Source organism: Bubalus kerabau, chromosome 1, assembly GCF_029407905.1.
Source record: "Bubalus kerabau isolate K-KA32 ecotype Philippines breed swamp buffalo chromosome 1, PCC_UOA_SB_1v2, whole genome shotgun sequence".
NCBI lineage: Eukaryota > Metazoa > Chordata > Mammalia > Artiodactyla > Bovidae > Bubalus > Bubalus kerabau.
In genome coordinates, this window is record NC_073624.1 from 158435280 (window position 1) to 158458322 (window position 23043).

Sequence of the window (23043 nt, forward strand, 5' to 3'; positions counted from 1 at the left end):
GCTTTTTGATAAAAAAAAAAGTGAAAAAGTTGGCTTAAAGCTCAACATTCAGAAAACTAAGATCATGGCATCTGGTCCCATCACTTCATGGCAAATAGGTGGGGAAACAATAGAAACAGTGACAGACTTTATTTTTTGGGGCTCCAAAATCACTGCAGATGGTGACTGCAGCTGTGAAATTAAAAGACACTTGCTCCTTGAAAGAAATGCTATGACCAACCTAGATAGCATATTAAAAAGCAGAGATGTTACTTTGCCAACAAAGGTACGGCTAGTAAAAGCTATGGTTTTTCCAGTAGTCATATATGGATGTGAGAGTTGGACTACAAAGAAAGCTGAGTGCCGAAGAATTGATGCTTTTGAACTGTGGTGCTGGAGAAGACTCTTGAGAGTCCCATGGACAGAAAGGAGATCTAACCAGTCCATCCTAAAGACATGAATCCTGAATATTCATTGGAAGAACTGATATTGAAGCTAGAACTCCAATACTTTGGCCACCTTATGCAAAGAGCTGACTCATTTGGGAAGACCCTGATGCTGGGAAAAATTGAAGGTGGGAGGAGAAGGGGATGACAGTGGATGAGATGGTTGGATGGCATCACTGACTCAATGGACATGAGTTTGAGTAAACTCCAGGAGTTGGTAATGGACAGGGAAGCCTGATGTGTTGCAGTCCATGGGGTTGGGAAGAGTCGGACATGACTGAGCAACTGAACCAAACCGAAACATCTTTTTCTAGATATTACCAATATTTCCTATTGCTTTTTTCTTTCCATTAATACATTTTTCATGACCTCCAATTAAAGAAGGTGGTTATAATGAAATGAAACAAAATAAGAGAAGGAAAAAATTAAATTTATTAAGGATTAATTATACATCCCCATCAGATATTTGAAGACAATTCTTACCCTGGCTTTACATCTCAAAAATAACTGGCAGAACAACTACTATTACTATTGCAAAGTATATGTAATTGGTATAAGTGAAAGAGTGAAAGCTATGCATTCATGTGTTTGTTGCTGTTGTGCAATTATTTTTAAAAGCCTATTATATAATTTTAAAAGGTTACTCTCATTTACAGTTATTGCAAAATATTGACTATATTCCTTATGTTGTACAATACATCCTTGGTCCTATTTTATACCCAGTAGTTTATACCTTCCACTCCTCTATTCCTATATTGCTCCTCCTCCCCCAACCAATAACAACAAGTTTGTTCTCTGTATCTGTGCATCTCATTCTTTGTTTTACTAACTGCTGTTGCTGCTGCTGCTAAGTTGCTTCAGTCGTGTACGACTCTGTGCAACCCCATAGATGGCAGCCCACCAGGCTCCCCCATCCCAGGGATTCTCCAGGCAAGAACACTGGAGTGGGTTGCCATTTCCTTCTCCAATGCATGAAAGTGAAAAGTGAAAGTGAAGTCACTCAGTCGTTAGATAAGTGCAATTGCGTGGTAGTTTGAGCATTCTTTGGCATTGCCTTTCTTTGGGATTGGAATGAAAACTGACCTTTTCCAGTCCTGTGGCCACTGCTGAGTTTTCCAAATTTCAAATGAGTGCTTTGGGTTTTTTAGATATATACCCAGGAGTAGAATTGTTGAATCACATGGTAGTTCTAGTTTTCATTTTAAGAAACTTCTGTTGTTTTCCACAGTGGCTGCATCAGTTTACATTCCCACCAATGGTATTTGAGGGTTCTCTTTTCTCCACATCTTTACCCGGTATTTGTTGTGTTCTTTTTGATGCTAGCCATTCTGACAGGTATGAGGTGATATTTTATTATTGTTTTGATTAGCATTTACCTGATAGTGATGTTGAGCATTTTTCATATGTCTGTTGGCCATCTGCATTTCTTCTTTGGAAAAATGTCTATGCAGTTTGTCCGGCTATTTTTTTAAACTGAGTTTTTAAATGTTAATTTGCTTGCTGCTGCTGTTGCTGATAAGTCGCTTCAGTCATGTCCAACTCTGTGCAACCCCATAGACGGCAGCCCACTAGGCTCCTCTGTCCCTGGGATTCTCCAGGCAAGAATACTGGAGTGGGTTGCTATTTCCTTCTCCAATGCATGAAAGTGGAAAGTGAAAGTGAAGTCGCTCAGTCGTGCCCGACTCTTAGCGACCCCATGGACTGCAGCCTACCAGGCTCCTCCATCCATGGGATTTTTCCAGGCTAGAGTACTGGAGTGGGTTGCCATTGCCTTGAGCTGTTTGCAAATGTGAGTGAGATATTAATCCCTTATCAGTCAGACCATTTGCAGATATATTCTTCCATTCAGTAAGTTGTACTTTCAATCTGTTTTGTTGATTGTTTCCGTTGCTGTGCAAAAGTTTTAAAATTTAATTAGGTCTCATTTATTTTTGCTTTTATCGCCTTTAAAAGACAGAGACAAAAGATATTGCTGCAATTTATGTTAGAGTGTTGTACCCACATTTTCCTCTAAGAGTATCTGGTCCTACATGTAGGTCTTTCATCTATTTTGAGTTTATTTTTGTAAATGGTGTTAGAGAATGTGCTAATTGCATCTTTTACAGCTATTCAGTTTTCCCCGCACCACTTATTGAAGACTGCCTTTTCTCCATTGTATATTTTTGCCTCCTTTGTTATAGATTAATTGACCATAAGTGCATGGGTTTATTTCTGGGCTACCTATCCTGTTCCATTGATCCATGTGTCTGTTTTTGTACCAGTATCATACTGTTCTGATTACTGTAGCTTTGTCGTATAGTCTGAAGTCAGGGATTCTGATTCCTCTAGGTCTATTCTTCTTTTTCAAGATTGTTTTGACTATTCAGGGTCTTTTGTTTCCATACAGATTAAAAACTGGGCTTCCTTGGTGGCACTAGTGGTAAAGAACCCACCTGCCACCACATGCCAATGCAGGAGATGTAAGAAATGCAGGTTCAATCCCTGGGTCGGGAAGATCCCCTGGAGAAGGGCATGGCAACCCACTCCAGTATTCTTGCCTGGGAAATCTCAGGGACAGAGGAGTCTGGGGTTGCACAGAGTTGGACATGACTGAAGCGACTTAGCATACACAAATTAAAAACTAATATAGTTCTTTGAAAAAAGTCTTAGTAAATTTTGATAAAGATTGTATTGAATCTGTAGATTGCATTGGTAGTACGGTACATTTTTAGCAATATTGATTCTTCTAATCCTACAGCACGATATATTTTTCCATCTGTTTGTGTGGTCTTCCTTTCATCAGCATCTTATAGTTTTAGGAGTACAGGTTTTGCCTCCTTAGGTAGGTTTACTCCTAGGTATTACTTTTTGATGCAATGGTAAATGGGATTGTTTCCTTAATTTCTTTCTGATATTTCATTGTCAGTGTATAGAAATACAACAGATTCCTGTATATTAACTTTACATCCTGCAACTTTACCAAATCCCTTGAGCTCTAGTAGTTTGCTGATAGCAGCTTTAGGATTTTCTATGCATAGTATCGTGTCATCTGCAAAAAGTGATGGTTCTAGTTTTCCTTTTCCCATTTGGATTTCTTTTCTTTCCTTTACTTCCCTGATTGCTGTGGCTAGGAAGGACTGCCAGAACTATGTTGAATAAAGTGGTGAGAGTGGCATTAGCCCATCTCTATAGTAAATTTAAAGTTTACTATTAAAACAATTTTCAGTTAAAGAAAGAAGCCCTTTTCTTTTAAAGAGGAGTGTGAAACCTTTGTTTATCTTTGGATTTTAACCCACAGTTGACATTCAATGTTCTCAGACTTCAGTGAACCTTGAAATTACCATGGGTGATTACTGAAAATGCAGACTCCCTTGTGATTTCAAAGAGCTTGATTTGATGGTCAGAGGTCAGATTTCTCAGGTTATTTCTGATGCAAGTCTAGTCCTCATTGAGAAACATACCCAAGATAGAGCCCTTACAAAGGTATTAGACATTGATTTTGTCTATTTTCATCATGCATTTTTCATTAAGATCCTCTAACAACAAAGGAGAAAAGAATATATTATCCTATTGACTTATTTTCCTCAATGATGAGTAAACTGTACGTTTTTTATTATTCAACTCTCACATTAGTTGACATTTTTTGCAAGCAGTTAACTCCTTCAAAATTCTCTGTCTGTGAAAATTAGACTGTTACAACTTGCTGTATTTAAGACTGTGTTAATTGCCTCTGACTACTTTTAACTGATATGCCCCTAACTTCATCCGTTGTTTCCTACTGACAATAATCTTCAAATTTTCCATTGATTAGACCATTTTATTATTGTTATTTTATTAAAAAAACCTTTCCCACTTCTGGCAATGCCTTTGTAAGTGTATCTCTTTCTATTTCACTTGTTTCAATTCTGCAAGCTCTGTTATTTTCCCTGGACTCTGAGATATTTCCTGAACATAATAAAAACATTATTCAGTTTTACAGATTATAAAAATAAATGGACCTTACTAATTGTCAAACAAAGTGGTGAGAATGGGCTCCTTGTCTTGTTTCTGATCTTAGAGGAAATGCTTTCAGCTTTTCACATTTGAATATGATATCAGTTGTTTGTTCATCATATACGATCTTTATTATGCTGAGTATGTTACCTCTATCCCTCTATTCCTGGTTTCTGAAGAGTTTATCATAAATGGATGCTCAATTTTATCATAAGCTTTCTCTGAATCTGTTGAGATGATCATATGGTTTTTATTCTTCAATGTGAAACAGCATATTAGCAATTGATTTGCATATATTGAAAAATCCTTGCATCCCTAGGATAAATCCCACTTGATCATGGTGTTTGATCCTTTTAAAGTATTGTTGGATTTGGTTTGCTAGTATTTTCTTGAGGCTTTTTGCATCTATGTTCATCAGTGATACTGGCCTGTAATTTTCTATTTTGTGATATCTTTGTCTGGTTTTGATATCAGGGCAATGATAAGTTGCCCTCATAGAATAAGTTCAGAAGTGTTCTTTCCTCTGTAATTTTTTGGAATAGTTTCAGAAGGGTATATCTTAACTCTTCTCTAAATGGTTGGTAAGTAGGAGTCACATGTGAAGTCATCTGGTCTTGGACTTAAAAAAATTTTTTTAATGTATTTTTTAATTGAAGGATAATTGCTTACAAATTTTGTTGCTTTCTGCCAAACATCAACACGAATCAGCCATAGGTGTACATATGTCCCCTCCCTCTTAACCTCCCTCCCATCTCCCTCCCCATCCCCCTCCCCATCCTCCTCCCCATCCCACCCCTTGGTCCTGGACTTTTGTTTGTTGGGAGTTGTAAAGCTACTGATTCAATTTCATACTAGTAATTGATCTGTTCATATTTTCTATTTCTTCCTGATTCATTCTTGAGAGGTTGTACCTTTCTAAGAATTTGTCTTGTGAATTTGTACTTTTCTACGAATTTGTTTATTTCTTCTAGATTGTCCATCTTGTTGATATATTTATTTGTAGTAGTCTCTTTGGCTTCCCTGGTGGATCAGTAGTAAAGAATCTGCCTGCAATGTAGGCGACATGGGTTCCATCCCTAGGTTGGGAAGATCACTCAGAGAAGGAAATGACAACATACTCCATTATTCTTGTCTGGGAAATCCCATGGACAAAGGACCCTGATGGGCCACAGTCCATGGGGGTCACAAAAGAGTAAGACATGACTTAGTGACTAAACAACAAGAGCAAGTAGTGTTTTATGATCTTTTGTACTTCTCTGGTGTTGATTGTTAAGTTCTCCTTTATTTCTAATTTTATTAATTTGGGTCCTCTTTCTTGATGCATCTGGATGTATTTTTTTTATAGACAGTATGGAAAATTTAAAGAATTATGGAAGCTTAATATTTTAGAAAAGGCAGAAAAGGCAGAGGAACCAGAGATCAAATTGCCAACGTCTGCTGGATCATCGAAAAAGCAAGAGAGTTCCAAAAAAACATCTATTTCTGCTTTATTAACTATGCCAAAGCCTTTGACTGTGTGGATCACAATAAACTGTGGAAAATTCTGAAAGAGATGGGAATACCAGACCACCTGACCTGCCTCTTGAGAAACCTATATGCAGGTCAGGGAGCAACAGTTAGAACTGGACATGGAACAACAGACTGCTTCCAAATAGGAAAAGGAGTTCATCAAGGCTGTGTATTGTCACCCTGCTTACGTACTTATATGCAGAGTACATCATGAGAAACGCTGGACTGGAAGAAGCACAAGCTGGAATCAAGATTGCACGGAGAAATATCAATAACCTCAGATATGCAGATGACACCACCCTTATAGCAGAAAGTGAAGAGGAACTAAAAAGCCTCTAGATGAAAGTGAAAAAGGAGAGTGAAAAAGTTGGCTTAAAGCTCAACATTCAGAAAACTAAGATCATGGCATCTGGTCCCATCACTTCATGGGAAATAGATGGGGAAACAGTGGAAACAGTATCAGATTTTATTTTTGGGGGCTCCAAAATCACTGCAGATGGTGACTGCAGCCATGAAATTAAAAGACGCTTGCTCCTTGGAAGGAAAGTTATGACCAACCTAGATAGCATATTCAAAAACAGAGACATTACTTTGCCAACAAAGGTCAATCTAGTCAAGGCTACAGTTTTTCCTGTGGTCATGTATGGATGTGAGAGTTGGACCGTGAAGAAAGCTGGGTGCCAAAGAATTGATGCTTTTGAACTGTGGTGTTGGAGAAGACTCTTGAGAGTCCCTTGGACTGCAAGGAGATCCAACCAGTCCATTCTAAAGGAGATCAGTCCTGGGAGTTCTTTGGAAGAAATGATGCTAAAGCTGAAACTCCAGTACTTTGGCCACCTCATGCGAAGAGTTGACTCATTGGAAAAGACCCTGATGCTGGGAGGGATTGGGGGCAGGAGGAAAGGGGGACGGCAGAGGATGAGACGGCTGGATGGCATCACCGACTAGATGGACGTGAGTTTGAGTGAACTCCGGGAGTTGGTGATGGATAGGGAGGCCTGGCGTGCTGCGATTCTTGGGGTCACAAAGAGTCGGACACGACTGAGTGACTGAACTGAACTGAACTGAACTGAATATTTTATCAGGTAGAACAAAGTGTTGATATCTGATTACTTTCCTTGTTCATCTTAATCTTGGTAGAAATATGTGTGAATTTTATGGGAGAATAGACTATTATGAGGCAAGTCTGGAAGCAGAAATCAGTTAAGAATCTATTATAATTATCTGGGATAGGAACACTCATGGTTTAGACTAGGGTGCTGGGTGTGGAAGTATAGAGAACTGAAAGTCTGTCATTTTAAAGGTGGAGCTGATAGTTTGCTGAGAGACCTGTGCATCCCCTCACTGCATATCCAACAAAAAGTGTTCTGAGGTTTTGGCTTAAGCAAGTGGAAGATTGGACTTGCTGTTAAGATAGGGAGACCTGGGAATGGAGTCATTTTATACCAGACATTAGGAGTTTTACTTTGACAGTATTAAGTTTAGTATGCCAATTAGACCTCCCAGAGGATATTGAAAGTAAACAGCTGGGTACAGAAGTCTGAAGTGCAAGAGAAAGGACTAGGTTTGATAATGTCTCACCATTTGGCACAATGCTTCACAGCTTTAGTAGGTGCTTCATAACCATTTATTTGGAGAACTCTGATGTGATTGTTTTTTGAAATGATTGGCAATAGCCACATGTAATTTCACTAGAGTTGAACTTTTTGTATACAGTGAAGAATTTCCATATTTCTTTGTTTGTAGGTCATTGGACTGGTTTCTTGACAACAGGGAGAAGTTGTCAGTGGAAATAAGAAATGCAATGGTTTTCAGGTCTATTCTCCTTCCACTTTTCTGTCTATTCATTCTGCTTATTTTTGAGAGTTTGATGTTGAAACTCCGTGTAAAAATTTTAATTTATCTACTTAAAAATAATTGTAATATATAGTAGAACTATATGTAACTTTGTTCTGTATTTTCCAACTCTCCTGTAAATGTGTACTTTATACTTTCATACTTTAAAAAATAAAAAATTAAAAAGAATGAGAGAGTAGCTTTGGAGGATAAAAGTATAACCATACTATGTATGTAATGATATAATCATATTATAAACGTTTTATGAACTGGAAACATTTCAAGGAAAACAAGATTTAGTATTGTATTTTTAATTTTCATTTTTCTCAGTGTATTTTCTATAATTTATACAAATAAGTAGGAAATCTGAGTAAGATAATGATCAGGAAATAACTGAGAATGGTCCAATACTTAATTATTCTTGAAAATGAAGTGAAAGTGTTAGTCACTCAATTGTGTCTGACCCTTTGCGAGCCCATAATCTGTCCATGGAATTCTCCAGGCAAGAATACTGGAGTGGGTAGCCATTCCCTTCTCCAGGGGATCTTCCTGACCCAGGGATTGAACCTGGGTCTCCTGCATTGCAGGCAGATTCTTTACCATCTGACCTACCAGGGAAGCTGTATGACCATTTGGATTTCTCAAGGTAAAACTGCTTTGTTAATCATTTTTTTTTAATCCTCCATACTTATTAGAGGGATAGGCTATTACAGGATGTTCACAGATGTGGCTGTTGAATTGAGCTGCATGTGTTTAGAGAAAATGCGCAGATGTAAGCAGAAAACAAGCATGATTGGGGGAGGATCACAGAAGACTAGAGAAGGTAAGCACTTGGGTTTTCAGTTGGGTCCTCATGAGATTGACTTTCTGATTGGCTGTGTAACATTTGATAAATTGACTCCTGCGATTTGGTTTTTTGTAAAATTACCAATGTTGTGGAGTTGTAAGGAGAAAATTGAGTGTGTTTGGAAGTGTCAGGTTCATTGTGCACAGAGTTTTGAGCACTCATCATGAGTGTATGAGAAATCCTTGCAGTTTCAGTGCTGCTAGTAGCCTAAAGCAGTTCTGACCTGGAGACAGTGGGAACGGGGTGCAGTTCCAGGAGTTAGCAAATGACAAAAGGCCCCCCGACAATATGGTCTGTACTGCATGACTCTTCCTGCCTTATGACAACCACGGCTGGTTGGGATGGATCGTCCAAAAGAGAATTTTATCTTTCCACCTCCCACAAAGTCCTAGTGATTATGGTTGGCTTGTATGATTATCCTCATTTTAGAGAGCAGAGAGCATAAAGAATGGAGACCTGGGGTGTTAAATGAAATAGGCTCACAGCTAAAATAAACAGTAAAATTATGACTCAATTTCTTGCTTGTTTGTATGTAGCCTTTGAAAGCAATGGATTTAAGAACATAATTTAGAATACAATGAGTCGTGGATTCATTCTGGTGTGGCAACCTGAGTAAAATGAAGTTGTGGGGAAATTTTACTGAGTTTGGAGAACAGCTGGGAGTCAGTTCTATCTAAATACAGAGGATTGCAGATAGGTTGAAGGGAGATTTTGAAAGGCCTATATTTGCATGTATGAAAGGACTGCTTTATACATGACTGTGGAGGGGGTGGGATTTTGGAACTGTGTAAGGCATGACTTCCATGATCACATGTGCAGCCTCGGGAAAGATGACTTTTATTTTTTGTCTTACTCAAGGCCAGGAGGAAAGTCAGTGATAATGCTTAACCTTAACTGCAAAATCATCTTCTACATTAAGGAAATACATTGTAGAATTTAGCCAGATAAGTAAATTTGGTAAAATACTATTCTCTTCCGAACTGGTTCCAGAACACAAATGCCCAGCTACCACCTAAAGAGTCACAGAATGTTTGCTGCAATTAAACTGTGTGAGTTCCTTGTCCAAGGTCATTCACATTTAAGCCTCCAGGATCCCCAGGTAGAATCTCCCAACTACATCACTTAACAGACCTTCTGTTCCACCCAGGAGGCTCTGCTGGGTAGAACTGGCTGTCCTTCTCTGGAGACACAGGGAGTTCCCAGTCAACAGAATGGCTTAGGTGACCCTGGTCCCAGGCACTGAAAAGGAGCCACGCTGTGCTTTGGAGTATCAAGGTGACATGGGAAGTAAACTTGGTTCTGCCTAGCTAGTTGCCAGCTACAAATCAGTATCTTTCTTTTTTTAAAGATTTTTTATTAGAGTATCGTTGCTTTACACTACTGTGTCAATTTCTGCTGTACAGCAAAGTGAATCAGCCACATATACGTCCCCTTGTTTTTGGATTTCCTTCCAATTTAGGTCACTGCAGAGCACTGAGTAGACTTCCCTGTGCTGTGCAGTAGTTTCTCATTAGTTATCTCCATCCCCCTAAGTCTTCCGAGCATGTTTTGAGAGGGGCTGGCCTGAGAGAGGGGAAAGCCAGCATACAAGGCCCTTCATTCTACACCATGTTTGTGGCGTTCAGGGAGAGGCAGCAGCAACAGGAACAGAAGGCCTGTTGTCATTACTCAGTATCTCAAGGACAGCAGCAGAATGGTTGCTTATGTTCTCTATAGTAGCCTCAGTTACCAAGAGAAACTGCAGTTCCAGGATCAGCTTCTAATGCATCTGAATCATGGGGATTTAGGCTGGCAGATGCCCACTCTTCAGTCACACTGGCTGGATGGGTGTTCTCAAACTAATGGAGAGCCTGTCTGTTCTCAACTTAAGCATGTACCTCAGCAAATAGTGGTCAGGTCACTGCCAGTGCCTCTTGGGCAAGATATACAGCAAGAAGCTTCAGAACAACCAAATTCCCAAATGCAGTAGGTTCGCGATGAAGGGTTTACAAAGGTCCACTGCTGGGACCAAGAATGTGGTTCCAGTGGACCCAGAGAGTGTCGTACTGAGTGAAGTAAGTCAGAGGAGGAGCGATATCATATGACATCCCTTGTATGTGGAATCTAAAAAAAAAAAAGATACACATGAACTTATTACCAAACAGAAACAAACTCACAGACTAAGAACAAATTTATGTTTGTCAGTGGGGAAGGATGAGGGAAAAGGATGGTTGGGGAGTTTGGAATTGACCTGTACACAGTTATATTTAAAATGGATAACCAACAAGGACCTACTTGTATAGCACAGGGAACTCTATTCAATGTTATGTGGCAGCCTGGATGGCAGGGGAGTTTGGGGGAGAATGGATACGTGTAAATATATGGCTCAGTCCTTTTGCTGTTCACCTGAAACTATCACATTATTAATTGGCATGACAAATAGGTGGGGAAACAATGGAAGCAGTGACAAATTTTGTTTTCTTGGACTTCGAAATCACTGCAGATGGTGACTGCAGCCATGAAATTAAAAAATGCTTGCTCTTTGGAAGGCAAGTTATGACCAACCTAGACAGCATATCAAAAAGCAGAGACAGTACTTTGCCAACAAAGGTCTGTCTAGTCAAGGCTATGGTTTTTCCAGTGGTCATGTATGGATGTGAGAGTTGGACTATAAAGAAAGCTGAGCGCCGAAGAATTGATGCTTTTAAACTGTGGTGTTGGAGGAGACTCTTGAGAGTCCCTTGAACTGCAAGGAGATCAAACTAGTCCATTCTAAAGGAAATCAGTCCTGAACATTCATTGGAAGGACTGATGTTGAAGCTGAAACTCCAGTACTTTGGCCACCTGATGCGAAGAGCTGACCCATTTGAAAAGACCCTAGAGGAGAACATAGGCAAAACACTCTCTGACATACATCACAGCAGGATCCTCTATGACCCACCTCCCAGAATATTGGAAATAAAAGCAAAAATAAACAAATGGGACCTAATAAACCTTAAAAGCTTCTGCACATCAAAGGAAACTATTAGCAAGGTGAAAAGACAGCCTTCAGAATGGGAGAAAATAATAGGAAATGAAGCAACTGACAAACAACTAATCTCAAAAATATACAAGCAACTCCTACAGCTCAACTCCAGAAAAATAAATGACCCAATCAAAAAATGGGCCAAAGAACTAAATAGACATTTCTCCAAAGAAGACATACAGATGGCTAACAAACACATGAAAAGATGCTCAACATCACTCATTATCAGAGAAATGCAAATCAAAACCACTATGAGGTACCATTTCACACCAGTCAGAATGGCTGCGATCCAAAAGTCTACAAGTAATAAATGCTGGAGAGGGTGTGGAGAAAAGGGAACCCTCTGACACTGTTGGTGGGAATGCAAACTAGTACAGCCACTATGGAGAACAGTGTGGAGATTTCTTAAAAAACTGGAAATAGAACCGCCTTATGATCCAGCAATCCCACTGCTGGGCATACACACTGAGGAAACCAGAAGGGAAAGAGACACGTGTACCCCAATGTTCATCGCAGCACTGTTTATAATAGCCAGGACATGGAAGCAACCTAGATGTCCATCAGCAGATGAATGGATAAGAAAGCAGTGGTACATATACACAATGGAGTATTACTCAGCCATTAAAAAGAATACATTTGAATCAGTTCTAATGAGGTGGATGAAACTGGAGCCTATTATACAGAGTGAAGTAAGCCAGAAAGAAAAACACCAATACAGTATACTAACGCATATATATGGAATTTAGGAAGATGGTAACAATAACCCTGTGTACGAGACAGCAAAAGAGACACAGATGTATAGAACAGTCTTATGGACTCTGTGGGAGAGGGAGAGAGTGGGAAGATTTGGGACAATGGCATTGAAATAAGTATAATATCATGTATGAAACGAGTTGCCAGTCCAGGTTCGATGCACGATACTGGATGCTTGGGGCTGGTGCACTGGGACGACCCAGAGGGATGGTATGGGGAGGGAGGATGGAGGAGGGTTCAGGGTGGGGAAACACATGTATGCCTGTGGCGGATTCATTTTGATATTTGGCAAAACTAATACAATTATGTAAAGTTTAAAAATAAAATAAAAAAAAATGCGAAGACCTTGCCCCCCCCAAAAAAAAAAAAAAAAAAGAAAAGAAAAAGAAAAGACCCTGATGCTGGGAAAGATTGAGGGCAGGAGGAGAAGGGGACGACAGAGGATGAGATGGTTGGATGGCATCACCGACTAAATGGACATGAGTTTGGGTAAGCTCTGGGAATTGTTAATGGACAGGGAGGCCTGGCGTGCTGTGGTTCATGGGCTTGCAAAGAGTCAGACACAACTGAGTGACTGAACTGAATTGAACTGAACTGATGCTGGGAAAGATTGAAGGCAGGTAAAGGGGACGACAGAGGATGAGATGGTTGAATGGCATCACAAACTCAATAGGTATGAGTCTGAGCAAGCTCTGGGAGATGGTGAGGGATAGGGAAACCTGGCGTGCTGCAGTCCATAGGGTCACAAAGAGTCAGACGTGACTGAGTGACTGAACAACTCCAATATGAAATAAAAATTTAAGAAAAAGAAATCACATACAAAAGAACTCAAGTTCATTTTTAGTGAATTCATTTCTTCTCTTCTGTTTATGACAGTGAAAATTTGGAACAACTGAACTCTCCGATGACAGGAGATGAATCCCACTTCTGAACTGCTACTAAAATCCATGATCTCCATCCTTATCTAACAGACTTCATTCAACCTTGTCTTCAACCCATCTCAACCCCACCTCCTATACCCTCACTTTCAGCAGATGGCCATGTCTCCCTCTATATAGAGCAACTAGAAAACAACAGACATGAAGCTTCACAGAATATAGCACCAAGAAATGATCCTAAGATTCCAAAATAAAAGCTGTAGATCATCTGATAGTTATGTATACAGCAGCTAAAGGCACAGACCTCTCCAGAGCCTACAAATACTGTCTTCAGGAAAGCTCCAAGAGCTGAAGATCCCTGGAGTAGAAAATGGCAACCTGCTCCAGCATTCTTGCCTGGAAAATCCCATGGACAGAGGAGCCTGGCAGGCTACAGTCCATGGGGGTTACAAGAGTCAGACCTGACTTAGCAACTAAACAAGAACAGGCAGCTTATAGCAAAGCATAGAAAGCTGGGCTGGAGAGTGGAACAAAAAATCAACAAACACAGTAGCAGCAGGACAAGCCTCATATAGTAGCTGCTGAAGCCCAAACAAACAAAAGCAACGTGAAGGTCAGAACTGCAGTAGCCTTTGGATCAGAGGCCTGTGAGGCTGCTGTTGCAAAACTGACTCCGTGGGGCCAGGGCAGCAGCCGTACATTTCCCTGCAGCCGGTTTCACTGCAGCCCTGACTGAAAAACCAGCAACCTCAGTTAGTCTGCATACATCTAGAAGGTAGCACCCCCTCGCTGAGATTTCCCCAATTAATGCAGAAACTTCCAGTGGAGCTGTAGGCCCAGCTCTTATCCTCTATAAAAAGAGCTCCAGGAGGATGCTGGATCAGCTTTGCAACCCACAGCATCCCCTCTTCACTGAGAGCTGCTGCCTGGGACTCCAGAGCATTGTGACCAAGTCACCTGTGGATGTAGAGCAGGGAGATGTCACCAGATCTGAGAGTGCCCAGTTGAGCATCTACATGTCGTCTTGTTAACCTGAGATTTTGAGGAAAGGCCTGGTGTCTGTGAACCTCCAACTTTAAAATGGTTTTCATAATTTTGAGCTTCAGGATACAGAATCACGTTCAGTGAAACATCAAGTTGCCTAATTAGTTTCATAGTATGATAATTATGAAAATAAGATAAAGTAGTAATTATTCTTGGGTACAAATACATGTATACACAACAACCATTTTTTAGATGTAGACTGGGTTTATATTCACTGGACAGTTGCATTTGGGCAAGAGGAAAAGCAAAGGTATAAAAAAATACCTTCTTTATTATGAAACAGCTTATATAAATGTGAATAAACGAGCATCTTATTGGATTGCATATGTACAAAATTACCTCATCTGTCCATGATGACATTTTTCTTTTTTTTTTTTTGATCTAATTGGTATATTTTCTTTTTAAAAAAATTTCATTGAACTATAGTTATTTTAGAATGTTGTGTTAATTTCTGCTGTACAGCAAAGTGACTGTTACATATATGTGTGTATATATGTTCTTTTATAATATGCATATTTCTTTTTCATGTTCTTTTCCTTTATGGTTTGTCACAGGATATTGAATATGGTTCCCTGTGCCGTATAGTAGGACCTTGTTTATCCATCCTATATATACTAGTTTGCATCTGCCTATCTCAGATCCCAGGCCTTCCCCCTCCTTTAGCAGCCACAAGTCTGTCCTCTATGTATGTGAGTTTGTTTCTATTTCATAGATACGCTCATTTGTGTTGTGTTTTAGATTCCATGCACAACTGATATCATGTGGTTTTTGTCTTTCTCTTTTCGATTTACTTCACTTGGTGTGATAATCTCTAGGTCAATCTGTGTTTCTGCAAATGGCATTATTTCATTCTTTTTTATGGTCGAGTAGTATTCTATTGTATATATGTACCATATCATCTTTATCCAGTGTCGAGACCGGCTCGAAAAGCAGGGTTTCCAAAAGTGCGATACTGTGAGAGAATGAAAAAGGAGACACAAGAATCCAGAGAAAAGCGAGGATCCGGGGACCAACACCGCTGCAAGGTGAAGGTGCTGAAACTGAATCCAAGCCAGCTTTATTAGACTTTCAGCCATGAGTGAAAGAATATGCGGGGAGTGAAACTATAATTCATGCGGCCTTCAGGGCCAAAGAACAAAATGATCATTAACCATTGAGTAATTAAGAAACAGTAATCAATAACAAATCAGTAACTAAGACTAATATTCTTATCTATAGATTTTCCACCAGATACATGAAACAGGTGGTTTTGAGACGCCAGCTGAGAAACAGTCTGGGGTCAGTTTTCTGCCCTCAGGATGGTATCTTGTTTTCAAGATTATGAACTGTTCCCTCTGGACTTGTTCCAAGAGTCTCATGCCTTATAGCATCCAGTTTATCAATAATTATACATTTCTTCTGCGGCCCTTGCCGGGGCCTGCTTTTCTTTTATTCTTCCTGTCTCCTACAACCCATCCATCTGTCAATGGGCATTTAGGTTGTCTCCATGTCTTGGCTGCTGTAAATGGTGCTGCTATGAACGCAGGGATTCATGTATCTTTTAAAAATTATGGTTTTGTCTGTACACATGCCCAGGAGTGGGATTGCTGGATCATATGACAATTCTGCCTTTTGAGGTACTTCCATAGTCTTTTCCATAGAGGTTGCACCAATTAACATTCTAACCAACAGTGTAAGAGGGTTCCCTTTTCTTTACACCCTCTTCAACATTTATTATTTGAAAACTTTTTAATGATGGCCGTCATGACTGGTGTGAGGTGGTGTGATGGTGTTTTTATTTCTATACAATCCTTATTCTTTTTTCTGACTTTTCCACATTGACTGAGTATAGCAGTAATACAGCATCAGAATAGTGGGAACTGGTACCACTGTCTACATTTCCTGATTCACATCCACTATAGGATGTTATATTACATATTATCAATTTCTGCCAAGGATTCCATGTATTTCTAATTTGTTCAGTGTATTTTCTGAAGTATAGATTTGACTTTTTTTTAAATGGAAGTATAGTTGACATGATATATTTGTTTCAGGTGTACAACATAGTAACTAGGTATTTTTATAGAATGTACTTCATACAGAGTTATTATAAAATTGACCTTATTCCTTGTGCTGTACATTACATCCCTGTATTTTATATCTAGTAGTTTGTAAGTCTTAGGTTATAAACTACTACTGTTTTGCCCCTGTACCCATCCCCTCCCCTCTGGTAACCACTAGTTTGTTCTCTGAATCTGTGAGTTTTTTTGTTTTATTATATTTGTTCACTTGTTTTATTTGTTATATTCACATGTAAGTGAAAAATACTGTATTTGTCTTTGACTAAATAATTTCATTAAGCCTTATATCCTTCGGGTCCATTCATGTTGTTGCAAATGAGAAAACTTCATTTATTTTTAGGCTAACTGATATTCCATTGTAAATATATACTACATCTTTATTCATCTGTTGGTGGACACTTAGGTGACTTCCATATCTTGGCTATTTTAAATAATGCTACTGTGAACATTACAGCTCAGGTATCTTTTCAAATTAGTGTTTTTATTTTCTTCAGTTAAATGCCCTGGGGTGGAATTGCTGGATCTTATGATAGTTTTCAGAATTTTCCACAGTTTATTGTGATCCACACAGTCAAAGGCTTTGGCATAGTCAATAAAGAAGAAATAGATGCTTTTCTGGAACTCTCTTGCTTTTTTGATGATCCAGCGGATGTTGGCAATTTAATCTCTGGTTCCTCTGCCTTTTCCAAAACCAGATTGAACATCAGGAAGTTCACGGTTCACATATTGCTGAAGCCTGGCTTGGAGAATTTTGAGCATTACTTTACTAGCGTGTGAGATGAGTGCAATTGTGCGGTAGTTTGAGCATTCTTTGGCATTGCCTTTCTTTGGGATTGGAATGAAAACTGACGTTTTCCAGTCCTGTGGCCACTGCTGAGTTTTCCAAATTTGCTGGCATATTGAGTGCAGCACTTTCACAGCATCATCTTTCAGGATTTGGACTAGCTCAACTGGAATCGCATCACCTCCACTAGCTTTGTTTGTAGTGATGCTTTCTAAGGCCCACTTGACTTCACATTCCAGGATGTCTGGCTCTAGGTCAGTGATCACACCATCATGATTATCTGGGTCGTGAAGATCTTTTTTGTACAGTTCTTCTGTGTATTCTTGCCATCTCCTCTTAATATCTTCTGCTTCTGTTAGGTCCATATCATTTCTGTCCTTTATCGAGACCATCTTTGCATGAAATGTTCCTTTGGTATCTCTGATTTTCTTAAAGAGATCCCTAGACTTTCCCATTCTGGTGTTTTCCTCTATTTCTTTGCATTGATCGCTGAAGAAGGCTTTCTTATCTCTTCTTGCTATTCTTTGGAACTCTGCATTCAGATGTTTATATCTTTCTTTTTCTCCTTTGCTTTTCACTTCTCTTCTTTTCACAGCTATTTGTAAGGCCTCCCCAGACAGCCATTTTGCTTTTTTGCATTTCTTTTCCATGGGAATGGTCTTGATCTCTGTCTCCTGTACAATGTCACGAACCTCATTCCATAGCTCATCAGGCACTCTATCTATCAGATCTAGGCCCTTAAATCTATTTCTCACTTCCACTGTATAATCACAAGGGATTTGATTTAGGTCATCCCTGAATGGTCTAGTGGTTTTCCCTGCTTTCTTCAATTTAAGTCTGAATTTGGCAATAAGGAGTTCATGGTCTGAGCCACAGTCAGCTCCTGGTCTTGTTTTTGCTGACTGTATAGAGCTTCTCCATCTTTGGCTGCAAAGAATATAATCAATCTGATTTCGGTGTTGACCATCTGGTGATGTCCATGTATAGAGTCTTCTCTTGTGTTGTTGGAAGAGGGTGTTTGTTATGACCAGTGCATTTTCTTGGCAAAACTCTATTAGTCTTTGCCCTGCTTCATTCCGTATTTCAAGGCCAAATTTGCCTGTTACTCCAGGTGTTTCTTGACTTCCTACTTTTGCATTCCAGTCCCCTATAATGAAAAGGACATCATTTTTGGGTGTTAGTTCTAAAAGGTCTTGTAGGTCTTCATAGAACCGTTCAACTTCAGCTTCTTCAGTGCTACTGGTTGGGGCATAGACTTGGATTACTGTGATAGAGATGGGAATACCAGACCACCTGATCTGCCTCTTGAGAAATTTGTATGCAGGTCAGGAAGCAAAAGTTAGAACTGGACATGGAACAACAGACTGGTTCCAAATAGGAAAAGGAGTTCGTCAAGGCTGTATATTGTCACCCTGTTTATTTAACTTATATGCAGAGTACATCATGAGAAACGCTGGACTGGAAGAAACACAAGCTGGAATCAAGATTGCTGGGAGAAATCTCAATAACCTCAGATATGCAGATGACACCACCCTTATGGCAGAAAGTGAAGAGGAACTCAAAAGCCTCTTGATGAAAGTGAAAGAGGAGAGTGAAAAAGTTGGCTTAAAGCTCAACATTCAGAAAATGAAGATCATGGCATCCGGTCCCATCACTTCATGGGAAATAGATGGGGAAACAGTGGAAACAGTGTCAGACTTTATTTTTTGGGGGGTCCAAAATCACTGCAGATTGTGACTGCAGCCATGAAATTAAAAGACGCTTACTCCTTGGAAGGAAAGTTATGACCAACCTAGATAGCATATTCAACAACAGAGACATTACTTAGCCAACAAAGGTTCGTCTAGTCAAGGCTATGGTTTTTCCTGTGGTCATGTATGGATGTGAGAGTTGGACTGTGAAGAAGGCTGAGTGCCGAAGAATTGATGCTTTTGAACTGTGGTGTTGGAGAAGACTCTTGAGAGTCCCTTGGACTGCAAGGAGATCCAACCAGTCCATTCTGAAGGAGATCAGCCCTGGGATTTCTTTGGAGGGAATGAAGCTGAAGCTGAAACTCCATACTTTGGCCACTTCATGCGAAGAGCTGACTCATTGGAAAAGACTGTGATGCTGGGAGGGATTGGGGGCAGGAGGAGAAGGGGACGACAGAGGATGAGATGACATCCTGGATGGCATCACTGACTTGATGGACGTGAGTCTGAGTGAACTCTGGGAGTTTATGATGTACAGGGAGGCCTGGCGTGCTGCGATTCATGGGGTCACAAAGAGTCGGACACGACTGAGCACCTGAACTGAACTGATAGTTTCTTTTGCTGTGCAGAAGCTTAGTTTTAATTAGATCCCATTTGTTTATTATTGCTTTTATTTCCAATATTCTGGGAGCTGGGTCATAGAGGATCCTGCTGTGATATATGTCGGAGAGTGTTTTGCCTATGTTCTCCTCTAAGAGTTTTATAGTTTCTGGTCTTATGTTTAGATCTTTAATCCATTTTGAGTTTATTTTTGTGTATGGTGTTAGAAAGTGTTCTAGTTTCATTCTTTTACAAGTGGTTGACCAGTTTTCCCAATATCACTTGTTAAAGTGATTGTCTTTTCTCCATTATATAATCTTGCCTCCTTTGTCAAAGATAAGGTGTCCATATGTGCGTGGATTTACCTCTGGGCTTTCTATTTTGTTCCATTGATCTATATTTCTGTCTTTGTGCCAGTACCATACTGTCTTGATAACTGTGGCTTTGTAGTAGAGCCTGAAGTCAGGCAGGTTGATTCCTCAGTTCATTCTTCCTCAAGATTGCTTTGGCTATTCGAGGTTTTTTTGTATTTCCATACAAATTGTGAAATTATTTGTTCTAGCTCTGTGAAAAATACCATTGGTAGCTTGACAGGGATTGCATTGAAACTATAGATTGCTTTGGGTAGTATACTCATTTTCACTATATTGATTTTTCCAATCCATGAGCTTGGTATATTTCTCCATCTATTAGTGTCCTCTTTGGTTTCTTTCACCAGTGTTTTATAGTTTTCTATATATAGGTCTTTTTCAAGAAACAAAGGGAGAAAAATCAAATCAATAAAATTAGAAATGAAAATGGAGAGATCACAACAGACAGCACAGAAATACAAAGGATCATAAGAGACTACTATCAGCAATTATATGCCAATAAAATGGACAACATGGAAGAAATGGACAAATTCTTAGAAAAGTACAACTTTCCAAAACTAGACCAGGAAGAAATAGAAAATCTTAACAGACCCATCACAAGCACGGAAATTGAAACTGTAATCAGAAATCTTCCAGCAAACAAAAGCCCAGGTCCAGACGGCTTCACAGCTGAATTCTACCAAAAATTTAGAGAAGAGCTAACACCTATCCTGCTAAAACTCTTCCAGAAAATTGCAGAGGAAGGTAAACTTCCAAACTCATTCTATGAGGCCACCATCACCCTAATACCAAAACCTGACAAAGATGCCACAAAAAAAGAAAACTACAGGCCAATATCACTGATGAACATAGATGCAAAAATCCTTAATAAAATTCTAGCAATCAGAATCCAACAACACATTAAAAAGATCATACATCATGACCAAGTGGGCTTTATCCCAGGGATGCAAGGATTCTTCAATATCCACAAATCAATCAATGTAATACACCACATCAACAAATTGAAAAATGAAAGCCATATGATTATCTCAATAGGTGCAGAGAAAGCCTTTGACAAAATTCAACATCCATTTATGATAAAAACTCCCCAGGAAGCAGGAATAGAAGGAACATACCTCAACATAATAAAAGCTATGTATGACAAACCCACAGCAAACATTATACTCGATGGTGAAAAATTAAAAGCATTTCCCCTAAAGTCAGGAACAAGACAAGGGTGCCCACTCCCACCATTACTATTCAACATAGTTTTGGCCACAGCAATCAGAGCAGAAAAAGAAATAAAAGGAATCCAGATTGGAAAAGAAGTAAAACTCTCACTGTTTGCAGATAACATGATCCTCTACATAGAAAACCCTAAAGACTCCACCAGAAAATTATTAGAGCTAATCAATGAATATAGTAAAGTTGCAGGATATAAAATGAACACACAGAAATCCCTTGCATTCCTACACACTAATAATGAGAAAATAGAAAGGGAAATTAAGGAAACAGTCCCATTCACCATTGCAATGAAAAGAATAAAATACTTAGGAATATATATACCTAAAGAAACTAAAATTTATTTTTAATTGAAGGATAATTGCTTTACAGTATTCTTTTGGTTTCTTCCAAAAATCAACATGAATCAGCCATAAGTATAAGTATGTCTTCTTCTACTTGAAACCTCCCTCTCACCCATCTGGGTTGTTACAGAGTTCAGTTTAAACATCTTTTCATGTGCCATCTGTATGTTTTCTTCAGAAAAATGCCTATTCAGGCCTTCTGCCCATTTTTAAAATCAAGTTGGTTCTGTTTATTCTGATACTAAGTTGTGTCAATTCTTTATCTATTTTGGATATTAACCCCTTACTGGGGCATATTGTTTGCAAGTACCTTCTTTCATTCAGTAGGTTGCCTTGTTGTTTTGTTGGTTTACATGTCTTGGGGTTTTTTTTTTTTTTTTTTTATATTGAGCCTGCATGAGCTGCCTGTATATTTTGGAGATTAATCCTTTGTCAGTTGTGTCAAGCTTTTTTTTTTTTTAACTTTTTATTTTGTATTGGGGTTTAGCTGATTAACAGTGTTGGGAGCTTCAAGCTTTTAAATATGCTTTCCTCTAGGAGTTTTATGGTTTCATGTCTTACACTGAGGTCTTTGATTTTGAGTTTATTTTTGTATATAATGTGAGAATATCTTCATATATTTACATGTAGCTGTCCAGTTTTCCCAGCATCACTTACTGAAGAGACTGTCATTTCCCCATTGTATAATATATTCTTGCCTCCTTTGTGGTAGATTAATTGACAGTAGGTGGGTGCCTGTGTTTATTTCTGAGCTCTTTTTTTTTTTGACATATAGTTGATTTACAATATTGTGCTAGTTTCAGGTGTACAGCAAAGTGACTCAGTTATATATATATATTCCAGATCCTTTTCCATTATAGGTTATTATAAGATATTGAATATCTTGTAATTCAGTATCTCCCTGTGCTCTTTGGGGACTTTCTGATCTCCTTTTCCTTGATGTGAAATTCCTCTGAGGGGATCCCTTGTGGTGCCATGATGCTCTTGGGAAATGAATGAGACAAAGTAATAAGATTCTTATGCTTTTCCACATGACCTTCCTCAATTTTTGAGCTGTACATTGATTTTGATGCTGCTACATTGTAGTTTAGCACTTTCTCTGAACTATTTTCTTTGATCTATAGTTACTGATTTTTTCTTGTTGTTGTTGGGAGAGAGGAACACAGGACCTCTCTGCTGACATCCTCTTCTGTTTTTCATCTGTTGTTTCTTGTGTGAGTTTTGGAAGATTGTGTCTTTAAAGAAATTTGTCCATTTCATCTAGGTTATCAACTTTGTAGGCATCAGTTCAGTTCAGTCACTCAGTCGTGTCCGACTCTTTGCGACCCCATGAACTGCAGCATGCCAGGCCTCCCTGTCCATCACCAACTCCTGGAGTCCACCCAAACCCATGTCCATTGAGTTGGTGATGCCATCCAACCATCTCATCCTCTGTCATCCCCTTCTCCTCCTGCCCTCAGTCTTTCCCAGCATAAGGGTCTTTTCAAATGAGTCAGCTCTTCGCATCAGGTGGCCAAAGTACTGGAGTTGCAGCTTCAAAATCAGTCCTACCAATGAATACCCAGGACTGATCTCCTTTAGGATGGACTGGTTGGACCTCCTTGCAGTCCAAGGGACTCTCAATAGTCTTCTCCAACACCACAGTTCAAAAGCATCAATTCTTTGAGGGTCTGCTTTCTTTATGGTCCTACTCTTACAACCATA

General features: G+C 39.3%; 1 long non-coding RNA gene across 1 annotated transcript in view; it reads left to right on the forward strand.

Moving 5' to 3' along the window:
- The window catches only part of LOC129621276 (uncharacterized), an 81852-nt gene extending 75350 nt beyond the window's left edge, over nucleotides 1-6502 (forward strand). The window contains exon 4 of the long non-coding RNA XR_008699174.1: nucleotides 5743-6502. This is a non-coding gene — a long non-coding RNA (uncharacterized LOC129621276). The remainder of the gene's footprint in view (nucleotides 1-5742) is intronic.
- The last annotated feature ends 16541 nt before the right edge of the window (nucleotides 6503-23043 follow it).